Raw genomic sequence first — 9,160 nt, forward strand, 5'->3', positions numbered from 1 at the left:
GTCAAGAGAAATAAAATAGAAAATAAAGGTGGCAACAGCTTTTAACAGTTAAGATGAGTAATATACAAAATAAAAACAAAGTACCAAACTAGTATAAAAAAGGAAACAACCAGAAAGAACACCGTTGTGCAAAACTGCACCAAGCACACATGATGTGTAAGGTGAATAACTTTAATACATTTAATTCATTTAGCACTTTTGTAATTTCATATAATACACACTTCATCAGAATAAAAAATCCTATGCCACTTCCTCATTACTTACCAATGAAGTCGCTGTCACATGATCACCCCTCAACAAATAAGAAGCCCATAATTTATAGAGCTTGTAAGTCTCAAGCAATACTAACCGGTGATTTTTAAAAGAGCTTCATAGAAATATATTTCATATAACTATAAATGTACCTAAGAAAAACCTAAATAACCAATAAAAAAATAATAACAAGTACATACAGAATTAAAAAGGTGCAATACAATAAAAATGACCATAGCAGAATGTCTATACATTACATTATTTGAATACTCATTTTCAATAGCATAGTTTTTCTCATATATTCCAAACCTTGTCTTTCTGTCTTACCTATATACCCATTACAAGGGAGGCACAGAACCACATAAACTACTCCAGTAGAACTACAGTTACATTTTGTGTTATTTTTAATTTGTGTTGGATAAGATTCTACTGATACACAACTCGCAATATATATATATATATATATATATATATATATATATATATATATATATATATATGTGTGTGTGTGTGTGTGTGTGTGTGTGAGAGAGAGTGAGTGTGTGTAGGTATATATATATATATATATATATATATATATATATATATATATATATCTATATGGGTTCACTATATAATTTCAAAATGCTAAAATCACGAATTTCAGTATTTTGAAATTATAATACCGAAAACCCGGAATCCCGAAAATAAAAAAACGCAAAATTCAAACACGCCCCTACACTACTCAAACACATAACATCCCCCCACAACCACACACACTAACTTAAACTATGTATATGCAGGGGGGCAAGCCCCCCTGCACCCCACCCCCCCTTCTTATATATTCTAACTCTGAGATCGCACAACCAGCCACACAAGTGCAAGTCACACACACACATTTTACACTCCCTCACACACACACTAACACACTTACATCACAAACAGCAAACACACATACACAAACAAACACCACACTACTCACTCTCCAAAACAACAGTAGCGCTAATTCAAAGTCTCCGTACTTCGAGACTTTGAATTTCCCACTTCTGCTGCTTCGGGATTCTGGGTTTTTGGTATTATAATTTCGAAATACTGAAATTCGTGATTTTAGTATTTCGAAATTATATAGTGAACCCATATATATATATATATATATATATATATATATATATATATATATATATATATATGTACACACACACACACATAGTTGCTCATTCCATAGGATACAGCTCCCTGTCTAGGATGTTCCAAAATTTCCTTAATGTTTCTACATTTTTTCATATACAAATCTAGGTCTATCCCCTAATTTTTCCTTATGACCAAATGAATCAAATGTCAGATTCCAATTCCTTAAAATAATTTCTTTAACACTTTTACTGTGCTCTCCTTAGCATACACTCTTAATCTTCTCAAAATCTTTTTGGTGTACATCATAATTGGAATTTACAATAATTTACCTTTTGAGTACCACAAAACTAGTATTTTCTTTTGTATCTTTAAATGGGACAATACTTAGCATCCCTATTCATAATTACAATTTTTTTTTACTTTTTCTATTAAATCATTAGGGTATACTCTTTCTAAAAACAACCTAAATAATACATATGCTTCACTAAAAATTCATTGGAAACCAGTCTGGGGAGTCTAACAAACTGACCCTTAAACAAATTTTTCTTCTACCATCGGTGGGTGCACACCATTAAAATGTAGAAAATTATTTGAAAAGATATTCTTAAGGTAAATGCTTGATTCAAACCTTCCCTCTTGTGCATTCTCACCAATCTTAATGTCCAAAAAATGAATACTTTCTTAGCCATAATTATGAGAAAAGTCCAGAAATTCAACAGTATGGTTCAATTATTGAAAAAGTCATTATGCTCCATAATATCTGCCTTCCAAAAAATAAGAATATCATTTAAAAATCTTAAATATAATCTAGCGTTGTCCCAATATTTACATATAGTAACATAAAGTTTCTCCCAAGACCATAAAATGATATTATCAAAAAATTGGAGCCAAAGCCCTGCCCATAGCTACTTCCCTTTTGTGTTTGTAATATTCTCACTCAAAGAATATATAATTATTACGGAAGATAATTTCCATCAATTGCAGTAGCATCTTAATTTCAATTTGAGTTTTTTCTGTGCCTACAATCAATGCTGTCTGGAAACAATCCATTCCCACATTATTTGGTATCAGTAAAAATAGGTACTTCATGTCAATAGTTACAAAATATATTTACTGATTAAAATCTATAGCTGCTATCTGATTTAAGCAGTGCCAAGAGTCCTTTAGCACATATATTTTATCATTAAAAAAAATGCCAGGGATTGTGTCTTGGATTTCCCTCTAGCCACTACAGGGTACAAAAGTGGGGTCTAACCCATTCTTATGTATATTTGGGATTGCAAAAATTGCCAGCAAATTAGTTTATTATCTTCAATTCCTCTCCCCCTCTACTCGACATACCTTAGCCACTACATATCTCCTCCCATCTCTTATATATGGTGCCCCTCTGCTTACAAATCTATATTCTACCCTAACCTCCAGACTGGAAGTATGCTACAATAAAATTTCAAAATCTGCCTCCAAGGCAAACTCCCTCTCTCATCACTGCACATCACTACAAACTCTAAAGTGGCTTGAACTCCCAAATCAACTAGACTACCTCCAAATTGTCTCAGCCCACAAGTTAATCTTTCAACCCACCCTCTGCCTCGCACTATCCAATATTCTTCAACCTTACTCCCCCCCCCCAGACCCCCTTAGATCTTCTAACCAAAACCTTATTTCCTTCCACAAACCTAAACGCCCAGCTGGTCAGCTTTTACTCTCCTTTTCCCTTGCTAAAAAATGGAATGCCCTTCCCTCTGTCCTGAGGACCTGTGACAACCTACACTCCTTCAAAACTCAACTCCTCTCCTACCTGCATACTCATTGAAAATGTAACTGCACACTTCACTCTATACCCCCCAAACTCCCCCTCTTCCTTCTCTCCTGGCTAACCTTCATTACCTTCATATTTCCTCTCTTGGTCACACTTTGCCAAGGCAACTAACAACTACTCCTAACTCTATACAAGTTTTCCTCTCATCCTCCTAGACTCTTTCCTTAACATCAAATGTTACTGAATTACTGATTTGAAGGAATTTGCGGTAGGTAGTCTACCAACTTGAACTGCTTACCTCCTACAATTTAAATAATTCAACCTTTTGTATGTAAATCATTTTTTCTCTCCTTGAATTCTATTTGTACTTCTAAAAATGTGATCTAAAAATGTAGGTTGTTCTTTTGTATGTAAATCATTTTTAGCTTGGAATTTGATTTGTACGTCTAATTATTATGTCTTGTAACACTGTATTGTGGTGCTTTTCTCCCCGGGCCTCCACTGAAAATGGGCTCTTTGGCCCAGTGGACCTCCCCGGTCACCAAACTGGAATAAAATAAAAATAAATAACATAAATAAATAAAATCTTTAAAAACACTCAATAGTACTCCGTGGTAGCTCAAAATCCAATTCCAAATCAATAATCATATTATCAATTTTTTTGGTATGCTATATTTACTTAATTTTTTTATATTAATTCAAAAAATACTTCATCATTTAAATATTGATACATCTTACTAATATAATCAATCATATTCATTACTGTATGTCACCCAGTGGATAGCCAAGTGTCTCACAGGCAGGACTCAGGAAGTTAGAACTGGGGAGTCCACCTCTACAAAGAGGCCAGCCAGAAGTGGAATCCCTCAGGGATCAGTCTTTGGACTGCTCCTTTTTGGCATTTACTTCTCAGAAGTCAAGACCAATGTCAGTGGTCTCTAGCTGACTAAATTTGCAGATGATTGTAAATTAGGAGCTGTCATTTAATCTCACAGTGACACAAATGTTTTCCAGAAGGGGCTGACACAGACAAACAATTGGTGTCAGAGACATGGACCAAAACTAAATGCCAATAAATGCATAATAGTATCCTTTGGGAAGTCATCCATCCCTGGTAACTATCATATTGACTACACACCCCTTAGAGTTGACCCAGTAGTCAGGGACTTAGGGACACACATAGATAGTAATCTAGCCTTTGACCATCATGTGCCTACAGTGGTGAGGAAATCATTCTATATTGTGTAACTTATAAACAAAGGTATGGCATCTAATTCCAAGGAAGTTATTGTTTCATTGTATTCAGCATTCATCAGACCTATCATTGAGTACAATGCCCTCTTTGGTATGTACCTAACCAGACATATCTAACATTTGGAATGTCCACAGAGGTTCCTCACTAAAAGAATACAGGGCATCAGTAAAATGTCCTATGCAGACCACCTCAAGGTCTTATCCCTGTATTCTTTCTCCTTCAGGCTTTTGAGGGGAGATCTATGCCTGGCATATAGGGCATTGTCAGGCCCCACTCTGATGGACCTCCTGCACATCTACAAAACAAACAGTACCAGAATTATCCATTCTAAAGACTTAAACCTTGCCTGTGATATAAATAGGTCCTGCTGGAGAGATAGGTATGTATCCCAGAGACTACTCCGTCACTGGAACAGGCTGCCCATCCATGTGAAGCAGAGTTCCTCCCTTACCCAATTCAAGTGCAACTTTGACAATTGAATGGGAAATCGGAAATTCATCCCTGGTTTGGCGCCTATGTCTCTGATGCAAACAGGTAACCTGTAAATGGTTAATCTCCCAAACTCCTGCTTACACTTATCAAGGGTATCAGAACTTGTCAGAGATTTGGGATGCATGGCTAGGCTTAAAAAGGCCCTTGTGGTTGTTAGCCTAGTAAATACCTATGAAGCTATGAACTGCTACTATATCACTGCCTTTATCAGGTTTCATAATCCTAACAGTATGATCCTGGCACAAGTCTTGTAGCAGCGTATTCTGTTCTTGATGAAATTATAATAGTTCCTCTTACCTCTTCTGTCTTCTAGTCCCCTTAAATCATGGTCACAAATCTTCTTGAAGATTGTTTTGGGTGGAATAAGCTGGGGTTAAAAGTACCACATCTCTATAACTCAACTGAGTGACTCTTGGCTCCTTGCATTAGGAGGCTCAGATTTAAATTTCTAGAGTACAGTTTCAGTTGTATAATAGTGTCTACCATATCAAAATTGTGTGATGGCACAAATGTAAATGCTTGTGGAAAAATCTCCACTAACTCAGGCTAAATAATATTTTGAAACCATTAATTTCATAAAATGGGTAGCTGGGAGGGGTAACTAATATTTGTTCACTCCTCTCCCTTTGCCCCTGCCCCTGTATCTCCCCTAACCCTTCTGGTACTGAAACACACCACCTCCTTCCCCCTCCTCCTCACAATATCCCTTCTCCTGTAACCTCAGGGATCTCTGGGGAGGCAATGGCTTGTGATGGTGTGAAGCACTGACTATTATTCTAAACAAACTTGGGGGCTTCAGTGGAATAATCATTGACATCTATATAATTCATATTAACATTACTCAAACTCATTACAGCATAACATTTTGTCTTATAATTCATATTTCATTTTTGGGATTGTATATGCTTCTCCGTCTTGACTTTTTTAGCCTTCTTTTCAATTAAATTACATTTACAGTCAGTTTTCACAAATAACCCTTTATAACTCATCTCATAATTTTTAAACAATAAAGCAGACATAATCAACTGTTGCAAAGCCTTCATGTCTATCTCTAATTTGTTTAAAATTATAACATTGTCTTTAACAATTAAGTCCATCATTTCCAGTCTTGTTCTGTGAAATAACTAGCAAATTCCTGTACCAGTGGGAATTTGTTTCTATTCCATCTGGAAATTTCCACAGCCGTAAGCCTTTTGGTACTCCTCCAGCAACTCTACAGTTGTTACGGAATTTGTTATTCAGTAGTATACTTCTATATCATCTCAAAAGCTTCTCCGTCTTCTGTACTTTCACACAAACAGGAAGTCTTACCTCATCGTGCTCACTAGCTGAAACACCAACAACATTCAGCGACATCAGTTGCTTCAGCCAGTCTACCAAATTACTATTATAATCCTTTGTGTGGTCCTCTGTATGTTGCTTGCTATGACCTCCAACTATGTCCTAGTGAAAATTGCTGAAGTTCTCTAACAAACACTAATCGCATCATTATCACCAGCACAGTTATGCTGCTCCAAAATACACTAGTGAGGTTCCCAGACTGTAGAGTGAGTAGGAGGATCACCCTCACACAGTATTGTTTATTCTGACAAAGTCCATGTTATATAAAAGGAAGAAAGCTATAAATTAATTAAATTAATTAAAGTTATTCACCTTACATATCTTGTATTCTTGGTGTGACTTTGTCCACTGAAGATCTTTCTGGTTAATAAATAAAATATATCTGATATGATTGTTTTGGTATTTATACAGTTTCTTTCTAATACTGTGATTTGCACATAAGAATCATACAGACCCAATTAAATTTTGTAATTAAAATTATTTTCTGATAATTCCTAAACAATGAGAAGTCTTTTCAAACAACTAATGCTAGCCTGAGGTAAGATTTCAGGCATACAAAAATACTTCTGGACATTTTGAACATGCATCCTGCATCATCATGAATACCTTATTTGTAAACGAGCCTGTGAGCATCCCTGTGGAAATAGCCATGGGGATAATAATGCCCATCTAGGCATATTTTTATTTTATATGACAGAGCACTCAGATTTTGCACATGTTCTCAATCTATTCATCTAGCTTTATCCATAAGATTACCCATTTGGCTACTGCTTTTATTCTAAAAGTGGAGTTTTCTCCGAATACACATTTTCTTAGCTGATAGGGAACTATAATTCAAGTACCTATAAGACACGTTTTTTTCCACTGGTAGTCTAAATCTTCTAACAAAAACATTTTCACCTTCTCATCAAGGTTTACTGAAGATGGACTTGACCAGCCCAACATTTCAAAATGTAATACTTGTGACTGCTCTGCATCATTTTGAGCTACTCATGCTATCAAATCAGTTACAACAGTACTGTAGTAATGTACTGAAAGTACTCCTCAATCATAGCATTCACTTATTCTGTGATTCCTTTGGTAGCGTTCCCTGAGGTATCAGGTAACAGAGTTCCGCAGTCAGCATTGTCACAGTTCTTGGAAACTTTGTTATATAATCATAGGCTGACAGCATTATTTTCCACCTAGTTCTTACTGCCTACGTGGTAGGCACACTTTTTACTTATCCAACAATGTTATCCAAGGTTTATGATCAGTGACCATCGTGAATTTTTTAACCCACAGATACTGATAACATTTCTTTACTCCTGAAATTAAACCACGTTCTTTTTTATTTGAAAACACTTTCTCTCAACAGGAGAAAGAGTTCTTACTACATAAGTAACAACTAGTCCTTGAACCCAGAAACATAAAACATGTTAAATTACTAAATCCATGTCATAAACTGAGGTACTGTAAGCAAGTAATAGATACTAGTAACTCAAGATTGGAATATACCAACACATTATAGCAATGACAACATTTCTTTACATTTTCAGAAAGCATTTGGCTTAGCCTATTCCCATTGTGAAGCATATTACTTTTCAGCAACCTCTGTAGCAGTGCTATAATTTTAGTTAAGTTTGAACTTTACATAATAAATTAATCACAGTGAGAAAAGATGTAAGTCTTCCACACATGTGGGGCAACTCATGAATAGCTTTTATCTTCTTAGCAGAAGGACATAGCCTTTTCCTGTCCAGAATATGTTCCAGATAGTCAGTCTGTCATTTGCCAAACTTACTTTGTAATTTTTATCTCTTGGTCTCTAGTGCTGCATTCATTGCAAGACTTTAGGTAAGTTACTAAAATGTTAATTTTCTTTCTTCACAGAAATCAGCAATCATCCAAGTACACAGTTGCATTCAAAATTTTGAATAGGTTTTCCACTATTTATCATAGACTACATGGTACAACACTCAAAATGAATGGTAATGTATTATATACAAACAAATCTATGAGCATATTAACCATCATATAATCACATACTTTTTAGAATCATTAATACTGATTGATAAGCAGTGGGGAGAGGTATTTTAGAGAACAAAGTTCTACCACCCAGCATGGCTGTCAACTCCTCCAGTGGAAAGAGAGGGTATGTCTTGGTGCTTAATGTCCCAATAATTGTCAGTTTATAATCACCACAAATGCATAGATTATCATCAGGGACACCGATTTTCAGTTTTTCAGGAAAATATCATTTAATCCTGAATTTGGACTATCTGAGAATTAAAAAAAAAAACATAGGATTTTCTTGCAATTTGTCAGTTTTTGCCAGAGAACTAATTCACCACAAGATGTATTTCTGCTCATATTTATTATCCATGATATTGTCAGCTTGTATTATTGAGTTTTCTGTACCTAGAATATGTCTTAATTTTCAATATATCTTAATGCAAAAGAAAATTAAAATAAAATCACTGTAATGACTAGAAATTACATTTATATATTACAGGTATATTTCCCGGACTTCATATCATAAAAACAGAATTTCATTTTTTTGAAAACCAAAAATCAGTGTCTCTTGGCTATCCCTTTTTAAACCAGTAATAATCACAGTTGCACCTTCACTATGCCTCACTAGACAAATAATGCCTTTTCTCTCGTGTTTTTCAAGCTCTTTTTACATACTTTCCTTTATCACAAATTGTGATGGTCTATTTTTACAAAAATGTTGCATGATACCTGATTCAGAAAAATGGCGGCTTTAACAACACACATAGTCCAAGTTTCTCACAAAGCACTTCCTAACACAAATCAAGCACTTCTTGTTGTGATTTAAACTTGGAAGATATTTTGCCTCACAAACATAATTTGTATCCAGTTCAACACTAATTGTAATTGTATCCAATTTCTCCTACACGCTTTTTACTAAACCAAACAAACTTGCCAGTTTCCTTTTCTTTGCATAT

This window comes from Protopterus annectens, chromosome 7.part0, assembly GCF_019279795.1.
Source record: "Protopterus annectens isolate FY-2018-M chromosome 7.part0, PAN1.0, whole genome shotgun sequence".
Lineage (NCBI taxonomy): Eukaryota > Metazoa > Chordata > Ceratodontiformes > Protopteridae > Protopterus > Protopterus annectens.